Here is a 14,033-nt window from a genome sequence, read left to right as displayed (position 1 = left end):
GTTATTGACACGTGATTTCCACGTGATTCCCACGTGATTCCCACGTAACTACCACGTGTTTCCCAGGTGATTGATGCATGATTCTCACGTGATTTCCACGTGATTGCCACGTTATTCACACGTGATTCCCACGTGATTGACACGTGATTCCACGTGATTCCATCATGATTCCCACGTGATTGACACGTGATGCACAAATGATTTCCAATGATGCCCACGTGATTCCCACCTGATTGACACGTGATTTCTACGGTTGTCCCACGTGATTCCCACGTGATTCCCACGTGATTCCCACGTGATTCCCACGTGATTGACACGTGATTCCCACGTGATTCCCAAGTGAATGTCACGTGATTCTCACGTGATTCCCTCGTGATTCCAACGCGATTGACACGTGATTCCCAGGAGATTCCCACGTGATTCCCACATGCTTCCCAGCGATTGACACGTGATTCCCACGTGATTCCCACGTGATTGACACGTGATTCCCACGTGATTCCCATGTGATTGACACGTGATTCCCAGGTGATTCCCACGTGATTCTCACGTGATTCCCACGTGATTGTCACGTGATTCCCACGTGATTGTCACGTGATTCACACTTGATACCCACGTGATTTCCACGTGATTGACACGTGATTCCCACGTGATTCCATCGTGATTCCCACGTGATTGACAAGTGATTCCCACGAGACTCCCACGTGACTCCCACGTGATTCCCAAATGATTGTCACGTCATTCCCACGGGATGCCCACCTGATTCCCACATGATTGACACATGATTCCCACGTGATTCCCTCTTGATTCCCACGTGACTGACACGTGATTCCCAGGTGATTGCCGCGTGACTCCCACGTGCTTCCCACGCGATTGACAAGTGATTTCCACGTGATTCCCGCGTGATTCCCACGTGATTCCCACGTGAATGATACGTGATTCCCACGTGATTCCCACGTGATTTCCACGTGATTGACACGTGATTCCCACGTGATTGACACGTGATTTGCACGTGATTCCCACGTGATTCCCACGTGAATGATACGTGATTCCCACGTGATTCCCACGTGATTTCCACGTGATTCCCACGTGATTCCCACGTGATTCCCACTTGATTGACACATTTTTCCCACGTGATTCTCACGTGATTCCCCGGAGGTTCCCACGTGATTTACACGTGATTCCCACGTGATTCCCACGTGATTGACACGTGATTCCCATGTGATTCCCACGTGATTGACACGTGATTCCCACATGATTCCCACATGACTCCCTCGTGATTCCGATGTGATTGAAAAGTGATTCAACGTGATTCCCACGTGATTGACACGTGACTCCCACATGATTCCCACGTGATACCCACTTGATTTACACATGTTTCCCACGTGATTCTCACGTGATTCCCAGGAGTTTCCCACGTGATTGACACATGATTCCCACGTGATTGACAGGTGATTCCCACGTGATTCCCACGTGATTGACACATGATTCCCACGTGATTCCCACATGACTCCCTCGTGATTCCCATGTGATTGACAAGTGATTCAACGTGATTCCCACGTGATTGACACGTGATTACCACGTGATTCCCACGTGATACCCACTTGATTGACACATGATTCCCACGTGATTCTCACGTGATTCCCAGGTGCTTCCCACGTGATTGACACGTGAATCCCACGTGATTCCCTCGTGATTTCCACGTGATTGACACGTGATTCCCACGTGATTCCCTCGTGATTTCCACGTGATTGACACGTGATTTCCACGTGATTCCCACGTGATTGACATGTGATTCCCACGTGATTTACACGTGATTCCCACGAGATTCCCAAGTGATTCCCACGTGATTGACACGTGATTTCACGTGAATCCCACGTGATTACCACGTGAAATCCACGTGATTGACACTTGATTCCCCCCTTATACCCACGAGATTCCCACATGATTGACACGTGATTCCCACGTGATTCCCACGTGATTCCCACGAGTTTGACATGTGATTCCCACGGGATTCCCACGTGATTCCCACGTGATTGACACGTGATTCAAATGTGATTCCCACGTGACTCCCACGTGATTCCCACGTGATTTACATGTGATTCCCTCGTGATTAACACGTGATTCCCACGTGATTCCCATATGATTCCATCGTGATTCCCACGTGATTGACACGTGATTCTAACGTGATTCCCACGAGACTCCCACGTGAATCCCACGTGATTGACACGTGATTCCCACGTGATTAACACATGATTCCCACGTGATTCCCACGTGATTCCCTCGCGATTGACATGTGATTCCCACGTGATTCCCACGTGATTGCCACGTTATTCCCACGTGATTGCCACGTGATTACCACGTGATACAACCGTGATTCCCTTGTGATTGACATTTGATTCCCACGTGATTCCCACCTGAGTCTCATGTGATTCACACGAGATTCCCACGTGATTCCCACTTGATTGACACTTGTTTCCCACGTGATTCTCACGTGATTCCCAGGAGATTCCCACGTGATTGACACGTGATTCCCACGTGATTCCCACGTGACTGACACGTGATTCCCATGTGATTCACATGTGATCCCACGGGATTCCCACGTGACTCCCTCGTGATTCCCACGTGATTTACACGTGATTCCAACCTAATTCCCACGTGATTGACACGTGATTCCCACGTCATTCCCAAGTGATTCCCACGTAAATGACAAGCGATTCCCACATGATTCCCACGTGATTGACACATTCCCACGTGATTCCCACGTGACAGCCACGTGATTACCACGTGAGTCCAATGTGATTTACACATGATTCCCACGTGATTTACACGTGATTCCCACGTGAATCCCACGTGATTCTCACGTGATTCCCATGTGATTGACACGTGATTCCCACGTGATTGACAGGTGATTCCCACGGGATTCCCACGTGACTCCCTCGTGATTCCCACGTGATTGACACGTGATTTCCACCTAATTCCCACGTGATTGACACGTGATTCCCACGTGATTCCCACGTGATTGGCACATTCCCACGTGATTCCCACGTGATTGACCTGTGATTCCCTCGGAATTCCCACGTGACTGCCTCGTGATTCCCAGGTGATTGACACGTGATTCCCACGTGATTGACACATTCCCACGTGATTCCCACGTGATTGACACGTGATTCCCATGGGATTCCCACGTGACTCCCTCGTGATTCCCACGGGATTCCCACGTGACTCCCTCGTGATTCCCACGAAAATGACAAGTGATTCCCACATGATTCCCACGTGATTGACACAGTCCCACGTGATTCCCACATGATTGACACGTGATTCCCACGTGAGTCCCATGTGATTGACACATGATTCCCACGTGATTTACAAGTGATTCCCACGTGATTCCCACGTGATTCCCACGTGATTCTCACGTGATTCCCATGTCATTGACACCTGATTCCCACGTGATTGACAGGTGATTCCCACGGGATTCCCACGTGATTGACACGTGATTCCCACCCAATTCCCACGTGATTGACACGTGATTCCCACGTGATTCCCACGTGATTGACAAATTCCCACGTGATTCCCCCGTGATTGACACGTGATTCCCACGGGATTCCCACGTGATTCTCACGTGATTCCCATGTCATTGACACCTGATTCCCACGTGATTGACACGTGATTCCCAAAGGATTCCCACGTGATTCCCTCGTGATTCCCACGTGATTGACACGTGATTCCCACCTTATTCCCACGTGATTGACACGTGATTCCCACGTGATCCCCATGTGATTGACACGTGATTCCCACGTGATTGACAGGTGATTCCCACCGGATTCCCACGTGACTCCCTCGTGATACCCACGTGATTGACACGTGATTTCCACCTAATTCCCACGTGATTGACACGTGATTCCCACGTGATTCCCACGTGATTGACACATTCCCACGTGATTCCCACGTGATTCACACGTGATTCCCACGGGATTCCCACGTGACACACTCGTGATTCCCACGTGATTGACACGTGATTCCCACGTGATTCCCACGTGATTGACACATTCCCACGTGATTCCCTCGTGATTGACACGTGATTCCAACGTGATTCCCACGTGATTGACACATTCCCACGTGATTCCCCCGTGATTGTCACGTGATTCCCAAGGGACTCCCACATGACTCCCTCGTGATTCCCACGTGATTGACATGTGATTCCCACCTAATTCCCACGTGATTGACACGTGATTCCCACGTGATTGACACGTCATTCCTACGTGATTCCCACGTAATTGACACGTGATTCCCTCGTGATTGCCACGTGATTGAAATGTGATTCCCACGTGAGACCCATGTGATTGACACATGATTCCCACGTGATTCCCACGTAAGTCCCATGTGATTGACACATGATTCCCACGTGATTTACACGTGATTCCCACGTGATTCCCACGTGATTCTCACGTGATTCCCATGTGATTGACACGTGATTCCCACGTGATTGACACGTGATTCCCACCTTATTCCCACGTGATTGACACGTGATTCCCACGTGATTCCCACGTAATTGATACATTCCCACGTGATTCCCACGTGATTGACACGTGATTCCCACGGGATTCCCACGTGACTCCCTCGTGATTCCCACCTGATTGACACGTGATTCCAACCTAATTCCCACGTGTTTGACACGTGATTCCCACCTGATTCCCACGTGATTGACACATTCCCACGTGATTCCCACGTGATTGACACGTGATTCCCACGTGATTCCCACGTGATTGACACGTGATTCCCACGTGATTGACACGTGATTCCCACGTGATTCCCACGTGATTGACACGTGATTCCCACGTGATTCCCACGTGATTGACAAGTGATTCCCACGTGATTGACACGTGATTCCCACGGGATTCCCACGTGACTCCCACGTGATTCCCACGTGATTGACACGTGATTTCCACCTAATTCCTACGTGTTGGACACGTGATTCCCAGGTGATTCCGACGTGATTGACACATTCCCACGGGATTCCCACGTGACTCCCTCGTGTTTCCCACGTGATTGACACGTGATTCCAACCTAATTCCCACGTGACTGACACGTGATTACCATGTGATTCCCACGTGATTGACACGTGATTCCCACGTGAGTCCCATGTGATTGACACATGATTCCCACGTGATTGACACGTGATTCCCACGTGATTCCCACGTGTCTCCCATGTGATTCCCACGTGATTGACGAATGAATCCCACGTGATTGACACGTGATTTCCACGTGATTCCCACGTGATTCCCACGTAACTCCCACGTGATTCCCAGGTGATTGATACATGATTCCCACGTGATTTCCACGTGATTGCCACGTTATCCACACGTGATTCCCACGTGATTGACACGTGATTCCCACGTGATTCCATCATGATTCCCACGTGATTGACACTTGATGCACAAATGATTTCCAAATGATGCCCACGTGATTCCCACCTGATTGACACGTGATTTCCACGGTTGTCCCACGTGATTCCCACGTGATTCCCACGTGATTCCCACGTGATTCCCACGTGATTCCCACGTGATTGACACGTAATTCCCACGTGATTCCCAAGTGAATGTCACGTGATTCCCACGTGATTCCCTCGTGATTCCAACGTGATTGACACGTGATTTCCACGTGATTCCCACGTGATTGACACGTGATTCCCACGTGATTCCCACGTGATTGACACCTGATTCCCATGAGATTCCAAAGTGATTCCCACGTGATTGACACGTGATTCCCACGTGATTCCCACGTGATTGACACGTGATTCCCACGTGATTCCCACATGAATGACACGTGATTGACGCATGATTCCCACGTGATTCCCATGTGATTGACACGTGATTCCCACGTGATTCCCACGTGATTGACACATTCCCACGTGATTCCCACGTGATTGACATGTGATTCCCACGGGATTCCCACGTGACTCCCACGTGATTCCCACGTGATTGACACGTGATTTCCACCTAATTCCTACGTGTTGGACACGTGATTCCCAGGTGATTCCGACGTGATTGACACATTCCCACGGGATTCCCACGTGACTCCCTCGTGTTTCCCACGTGATTGACACGTGATTCCAACCTAATTCCCACGTGACTGACACGTGATTCCCATGTGATTCCCACGTGATTGACACGTGATTCCCACGTGAGTCCCATGTGATTGACACATGATTCCCACGTGATTTACACGTGATTCCCACGGGATTCCCACGTGACTCCCTCGTGATTCCCACGTGATTTACACGTGATTCCAACCTAATTCCCATGTGATTGACACGTGATTCCCACGTCATTCCCACGTTATTCCCACGTAAATGACAAGTAATTCCCACATGATTCCCACGTGATTGACACATTCCGACATGATTCCCCCGTGATTGACACGTGATTCCCACGGGATTCCCATGTGACTCCCTCGTGATTCCCACGTGATTGACACGTGATTCCCACGTGATTCCCACGTGATTGACACATTCCCACCTCATTCCCCCGTGATTGACACGTGATTCCCAAGGGATTCCCACGTGACTCCCTCGTGATTCCAACGTGATTGACACGTGATTCCCACCTAATTCCCACGTGATTGACACGTGATTCCCACGTGATTCCCACGTGATTGACACGTGATTCCCACGTGATTCCAACGTGATTGACACGTGACTCCCTCGTGATTGTCACGTGATTGACACGTGATTCCGACGTGAATCCCATGTGATTGACACCTGATTCCCACGTGATTCCCACGTGATTGACACATTCCCACGTGATTCCCACGTGATTGACACGTGATACCCACGGGATTCCCACGTGACTCCCTCGTGATTCCCACGTGATTGACACGTGATTCCCACCTAATTCCCACGTGTTTGACACGTGATTCCCACGTGATTCCCACGTGATTGACACATTCCCACGTGATTCCCCCGTAATTGACACGTGATTCCCACGGGACTCCCACGTGACTCCCTCGTGATTCACACGTGATTGACACGTGATTCCCACCTAATTCCCACGTGATTGACACGTGATTCCCACGTGATTCCCACGTGATTGACACATTCCCACGTGATTCCCACGTGATTGACACGTGATTCCCACGGGTTTCCCACGTGACACCCTCGTGATTCCCACGTGATTGACACGTTATTCCCACCTAATTCCCACGTGATTGACACGTGATTCCCACGTGATTCCCACGTGACTGACACGTGATTCCCACGTGATTCCCACGTGATTGACACGTGATTCCCTCGTGATTGCCACGTGATTGACACGTGATTCCCACGTGAGTCCCATGTGATTGACACATGATTCCCACGTGATTCCCACTTAATTCCCACGAGATTGACATGTGATTCCCAAGTGATTCCCAAGTGATTCCCACGTGATTGACACGTGACTCAAACGTGATTCCCTCGTGATTCCCAGGTCATTCCACCGTGATTCCCACGTGATTGACAAGTGATTCACAAGTGATTTCCACATGACTCCCACGTGATTCCCACGTAATTCCCACGTGATTCCCACGTGATGGACACGTGATTCCCACATGATTCCCACGTGATTCCCAAATGATTGTCACGTCATTCCCATGGGATGCCCACGTGATTCCCACGTGATTCCCACGTGATTGACACGTGATTCCCACGTGATTTCCACGTGATTGACACGTGATTCCCACCTGATTTCCACGAGATTCCCACGTGATTGACACGTGATTCCCACGTGATTCCCACGTGAATGACACGTGATAGACGCATGATTCCCACGTGATTCCCACGTGATTGACACGTGATTAACACGTGATTCCCACGTGATTTCCACGTGATTCCCAGGGGATTGATGTATGATTCCCACGTGATTCCCACGTGATTGACACGTGATTCTCACGTGATTCTCACGTGACTCCCACGTGATTCCCAGGTGATTGATGCATGATTCCCATGTGATTCCCACGTGATTGCCACGTTATTCCCACGTGATTCCCACTTGATTCCCACGAGATTGACATGTGATTCCCAAGTGATTCCCACGTGATTCCCACGTGATTGACACGTGATTCAAACGTGATTCCCACCTGATTCCCACGTGATTGCCCCGTGATTCCCACGTGATTGACACGTGATTTCCACGTGATTCCCACGTGAATCCCATGTGATTCCCACGTGATTGACACGTGATTCCCACGTGACTCCCAAATGATTGTCACGTCATTCGCATGGGATGCCCACGTGATTCCCACGTGATTCCCACGTGATTGACACGTGACTCCAAGTGATTCCCACGTGATTGATACGTGATTCCCACGTATTTCCACGGATTCCCACGTGAATTCCATGTGATTGACACGTGATTCCCACCTGGTTCCCACGTGATTTCCACGTGATTGACACGTGATTCCCACGTGATTCCATCGTGATTCCCACGTGATTGACAAGTGATTCCCACGAGACTCCCACGTGACTCCCACGTGATTCCCAAATGATTGTCACGTCATTCCCACGGGATGCCCACCTGATTCCCACATGATTGACACATGATTCCCACGTGATTCCCTCTTGATTCCCACGTGACTGACACGTGATTCCCAGGTGATTGCCGCGTGACTCCCACGTGCTTCCCACGCGATTGACAAGTGATTTCCACGTGATTCCCGCGTGATTCCCACGTGATTCCCACGTGAATGATACGTGATTCCCACGTGATTCCCACGTGATTTCCACGTGATTGACACGTGATTCCCACGTGATTGACACGTGATTTGCACGTGATTCCCACGTGATTCCCACGTGAATGATACGTGATTCCCACGTGATTCCCACGTGATTTCCACGTGATTCCCACGTGATTCCCACGTGATTCCCACTTGATTGACACATTTTTCCCACGTGATTCTCACGTGATTCCCCGGAGGTTCCCACGTGATTGACACGTGATTCCCACGTGATTCCCACGTGATTGACACGTGATTCCCATGTGATTCCCACGTGATTGACACGTGATTCCCACATGATTCCCACATGACTCCCTCGTGATTCCGATGTGATTGAAAAGTGATTCAACGTGATTCCCACGTGATTGACACGTGACTCCCACATGATTCCCACGTGATACCCACTTGATTTACACATGTTTCCCACGTGATTCTCACGTGATTCCCAGGAGTTTCCCACGTGATTGACACATGATTCCCACGTGATTGACAGGTGATTCCCACGTGATTCCCACGTGATTGACACATGATTCCCACGTGATTCCCACATGACTCCCTCGTGATTCCCATGTGATTGACAAGTGATTCAACGTGATTCCCACGTGATTGACACGTGATTACCACGTGATTCCCACGTGATACCCACTTGATTGACACATGATTCCCACGTGATTCTCACGTGATTCCCAGGTGCTTCCCACGTGATTGACACGTGAATCCCACGTGATTCCCTCGTGATTTCCACGTGATTGACACGTGATTCCCACGTGATTCCCTCGTGATTTCCACGTGATTGACACGTGATTTCCACGTGATTCCCACGTGATTGACATGTGATTCCCACGTGATTTACACGTGATTCCCACGAGATTCCCAAGTGATTCCCACGTGATTGACACGTGATTTCACGTGAATCCCACGTGATTACCACGTGAAATCCACGTGATTGACACTTGATTCCCCCCTTATACCCACGAGATTCCCACATGATTGACACGTGATTCCCACGTGATTCCCACGTGATTCCCACGAGTTTGACATGTGATTCCCACGGGATTCCCACGTGATTCCCACGTGATTGACACGTGATTCAAATGTGATTCCCACGTGACTCCCACGTGATTCCCACGTGATTTACATGTGATTCCCTCGTGATTAACACGTGATTCCCACGTGATTCCCATATGATTCCATCGTGATTACCACGTGATTGACACGTGATTCTAACGTGATTCCCACGAGACTCCCACGTGAATCCCACGTGATTGACACGTGATTCCCACGTGATTAACACATGATTCCCACGTGATTCCCACGTGATTCCCTCGCGATTGACATGTGATTCCCACGTGATTCCCACGTGATTGCCACGTTATTCCCACGTGATTGCCACGTGATTACCACGTGATACAACCGTGATTCCCTTGTGATTGACATTTGATTCCCACGTGATTCCCACCTGAGTCTCATGTGATTCACACGAGATTCCCACGTGATTCCCACTTGATTGACACTTGTTTCCCACGTGATTCTCACGTGATTCCCAGGAGATTCCCACGTGATTGACACGTGATTCCCACGTGATTCCCACGTGACTGACACATGATTCCCATGTGATTCACATGTGATCCCACGGGATTCCCACGTGACTCCCTCGTGATTCCCACGTGATTTACACGTGATTCCAACCTAATTCCCACGTGATTGACACGTGATTCCCACGTCATTCCCAAGTGATTCCCACGTAAATGACAAGCGATTCCCACATGATTCCCACGTGATTGACACATTCCCACGTGATTCCCACGTGACAGCCACGTGATTCCCACGTGAGTCCAATGTGATTTACACATGATTCCCACGTGATTTACACGTGATTCCCACGTGAATCCCACGTGATTCTCACGTGATTCCCATGTGATTGACACGTGATTCCCACGTGATTGACAGGTGATTCCCACGGGATTCCCACGTGACTCCCTCGTGATTCCCACGTGATTGACACGTGATTTCCACCTAATTCCCACGTGATTGACACGTGATTCCCACGTGATTCCCACGTGATTGGCACATTCCCACGTGATTCCCACGTGATTGACCTGTGATTCCCTCGGAATTCCCACGTGACTGCCTCGTGATTCCCAGGTGATTGACACGTGATTCCCACGTGATTGACACATTCCCACGTGATTCCCACGTGATTGACACGTGATTCCCATGGGATTCCCACGTGACTCCCTCGTGATTCCCACGGGATTCCCACGTGACTCCCTCGTGATTCCCACGAAAATGACAAGTGATTCCCACATGATTCCCACGTGATTGACACAGTCCCACGTGATTCCCACATGATTGACACGTGATTCCCACGTGAGTCCCATGTGATTGACACATGATTCCCACGTGATTTACAAGTGATTCCCACGTGATTCCCACGTGATTCCCACGTGATTCTCACGTGATTCCCATGTCATTGACACCTGATTCCCACGTGATTGACAGGTGATTCCCACGGGATACCCACGTGATTGACACGTGATTCCCACCCAATTCCCACGTGATTGACACGTGATTCCCACGTGACTCCCACGTGATTGACAAATTCCCACGTGATTCCCCCGTGATTGACACGTGATTCCCACGGGATTCCCACGTGATTCTCACGTGATTCCCATGTCATTGACACCTGATTCCCACGTGATTGACACGTGATTCCCACGGGATTCCCACGTGATTCCCTCGTGATTCCCACGTGATTGACACGTGATTCCCACCTTATTCCCACGTGATTGACACGTGATTCCCACGTGATCCCCATGTGATTGACACGTGATTCCCACGTGATTGACAGGTGATTCCCACCGGATTCCCACGTGACTCCCTCGTGATACCCACGTGATTGACACGTGATTTCCACCTAATTCCCACGTGATTGACACGTGATTCCCACGTGATTCCCACGTGATTGACACATTCCCACGTGATTCCCACGTGATTGACACGTGATTCCCACGGGATTCCCACGTGACACACTCGTGATTCCCACGTGATTGACACGTGATTCCCACGTGATTCCCACGTGATTGACACATTCCCACGTGATTCCCTCGTGATTGACACGTGATTCCCACGTGATTCCCACGTGATTGACACATTCCCACGTGATTCCCCCGTGATTGTCACGTGATTCCCACGGGACTCCCACATGACTCCCTCGTGATTCCCACGTGATTGACATGTGATTCCCACCTAATTCCCACGTGATTGACACGTGATTCCCACGTGATTGACACGTCATTCCTACGTGATTCCCACGTAATTGACACGTGATTCCCTCGTGATTGCCACGTGATTGAAATGTGATTCCCACGTGAGACCCATGTGATTGACACATGATTCCCACGTGATTCCCACGTAAGTCCCATGTGATTGACACATGATTCCCACGTGATTTACACGTGATTCCCACGTGATTCCCACGTGATTCTCACGTGATTCCCATATGATTGACACGTGATTCCCACGTGATTGACACGAGATTCCCACCTTATTCCCACGTGATTGACACGTGATTCCCACCTTATTCCCACGTGATTGACACGTGATTCCCACGTGATTCCCACGTAATTGATACATTCCCACGTGATTCCCACGTGATTGACACGTGATTCCCACGGGATTCCCACGTGACTCCCTCGTGATTCCCACCTGATTGACACGTGATTCCAACCTAATTCCCACGTGTTTGACACGTGATTCCCACCTGATTCCCACGTGATTGACACATTCCCACGTGATTCCCACGTGATTGACACGTGATTCCCACGTGATTCCCACGTGATTGACACGTGATTCCCACGTGATTGACACGTGATTCCCACGTGATTCCCACGTGATTGACACGTGATTCCCACGTGATTGACACGTGATTCCCACGTGATTCCCACGTGATTGACAAGTGATTCCCACGTGATTGACACGTGATTCCCACGGGATTCCCACGTGACTCCCACGTGATTCCCACGTGATTGACACGTGATTTCCACCTAATTCCTACGTGTTGGACACGTGATTCCCAGGTGATTCCGACGTGATTGACACATTCCCACGGGATTCCCACGTGACTCCCTCGTGTTTCCCACGTGATTGACACGTGATTCCAACCTAATTCCCACGTGACTGACACGTGATTACCATGTGATTCCCACGTGATTGACACGTGATTCCCACGTGACTCCCATGTGATTGACACATGATTCCCACGTGATTTACACGTGATTCCCACGGGATTCCCACGTGACTCCCTCGTGATTCCCACGTGATTTACACGTGATTCCAACCTAATTCCCATGTGATTGACACGTGATTCCCACGTCATTCCCACGTTATTCCCACGTAAATGACAAGTAATTCCCACATGATTCCCACGTGATTGACACATTCCGACATGATTCCCCCGTGATTGACACGTGATTCCCACGGGATTCCCATGTGACTCCCTCGTGATTCCCACGTGATTGACACGTGATTCCCACGTGATTCCCACGTGATTGACACATTCCCACCTCATTCCCCCGTGATTGACACGTGATTCCCACGGGATTCCCACGTGACTCCCTCGTGATTCCAACGTGATTGACACGTGATTCCCACCTAATTCCCACGTGATTGACACGTGATTCCCACGTGATTCCCACGTGATTGACACGTGATTCCCACGTGATTCCAACGTGATTGACACGTGACTCCCTCGTGATTGTCACGTGATTGACACGTGATTCCGACGTGAATCCCATGTGATTGACACATGATTCCCACGTGATTCCCACGTGATTGACACATTCCCACGTGATTCCCACGTGATTGACACGTGATACCCACGGGATTCCCACGTGACTCCCTCGTGATTCCCACGTGATTGACACGTGATTCCCACCTAATTCCCACGTGTTTGACACGTGATTCCCACGTGATTCCCACGTGATTGACACATTCCCACGTGATTCCCCCGTAATTGACACGTGATTCCCACGGGACTCCCACGTGACTCCCACGTGATTCCCACGTGATTGACACGTGATACCCACGGGATTCCCACGTGACTCCCTCGTGATTCCCACGTGATTGACACGTGATTCCCACCTAATTCCCACGTGATTGACACGTGATTCCCACGTGATTCCCACGTGATTGACACATTCCCACGTGATTCCCACGTGATTGACACGTGATTCCCACGGGTTTCCCACGTGACACCCTCGTGATTCCCACGTGATTGACACGTT

The sequence above is a fragment of the Muntiacus reevesi genome, unplaced genomic scaffold (assembly GCF_963930625.1).
Source record: "Muntiacus reevesi unplaced genomic scaffold, mMunRee1.1 SCAFFOLD_33, whole genome shotgun sequence".
NCBI classification, from domain to species: Eukaryota; Metazoa; Chordata; class Mammalia; order Artiodactyla; family Cervidae; genus Muntiacus; species Muntiacus reevesi.
This window is presented reverse-complemented; position numbering follows the sequence as displayed.